The following is a 1,247-nucleotide window of genomic DNA, read 5'->3' as shown; positions in this document are numbered from 1 at the left end:
AAAGAATATTTACAAAAAAATCGTATTATTAACAACAAGAAAATTCCATAGAATTCTGTTAATGTACAAAAGCTTTTGTCTCACAAGCAATTAAGTTCAATAATTTAACCATTTACGAGATCCAAATACATTTGTTGTTGAACTACTTAAGTACATAAGCACCCATACCATACCCATGCAGGAAGTTTTTGTGGTCTTTCTTTGTTTAAGTTCAAAATAACTTTCTAAGGAAGTATTGAAATGGTGGTAGACTTATTATTGGCAATTGTTGACTGTTTTTTGTAATGTGCAAAACAACGCTGCCACTATTCTAAAGTTACTCCCATAAATTCAATTCTTAAATGACGAGGTCAGCCAGAAGCTAATATTCTTAGGTAATTCTTTTGTGTTGTTGTAAAAGTAAGCTAAAACGTTTAAGTTTGCGTTATGAATTTGTTACATTGTGAAGGCTACTTTCGTACGAGTATGTCATGAATGACTAATAATGCTTCAAAACAAAAGAAAAACAGGTCAGAAATCGCTACAAATTCTCTTCACTTTTGACGATCAATAGCTACGGTTTATCTTGGTTCCAAATAGGATTTCGGACATACATACATTCTCCCTTCATCATCATTCGGATCCAAGAGTTCCAGGACCTATCAGGATTTCTATGAAACTGTGGATTCCATTGCATTACTTGTGCTGAAATTCCGCAAGGATCGATTCATGCAAGTAAGTTCCAATTCCTGTTGAGCTTTGCTTCTTCGGATAGGTTAACTGTCCTCCAAATTTTGTGCAGGGAACAGTATGCATATCGCAATGAATCCTTTTTGCAATTCAATTGCAATGGACTCCGAGGTAATATCGAGGAAATAGTGGAATTTATGAGTCGAAGAAATATCATGGTCGTGGCGGTGCAGAAAACCAAGCTCAACAACAACTGCAGCTTACAACTGATGATGGTTACAATGTACTGATGAAGAATCGCACCAAAATGGAGGTGGGGGACTAGCTTTCATATTGCACCAACCTGTTAAATACAGAGCTTCATCTGTCCACCTTTAATTTATTTTTTTGTTTATTTAAACGTCACTATCGATAGAACCAGAATTTCGCCAGACGTGACCACCGTGTCACCTGGTCTGACAAATGACGTCACCAGGAAACCGTCGTTTCTGTTGGGTCAGACTATTTTCCTATAATCGTCTCCATCAGCACACCGCTCGATTTCGATCATCTCTGAACGACGTACTTTCATTACAAAG

The sequence above is a fragment of the Musca autumnalis genome, unplaced genomic scaffold (assembly GCF_047663935.1).
Source record: "Musca autumnalis isolate F117 unplaced genomic scaffold, ASM4766393v1 scaffold_4, whole genome shotgun sequence".
In the NCBI taxonomy this organism is placed as follows: Eukaryota; Metazoa; Arthropoda; class Insecta; order Diptera; family Muscidae; genus Musca; species Musca autumnalis.
This window is presented reverse-complemented; position numbering follows the sequence as displayed.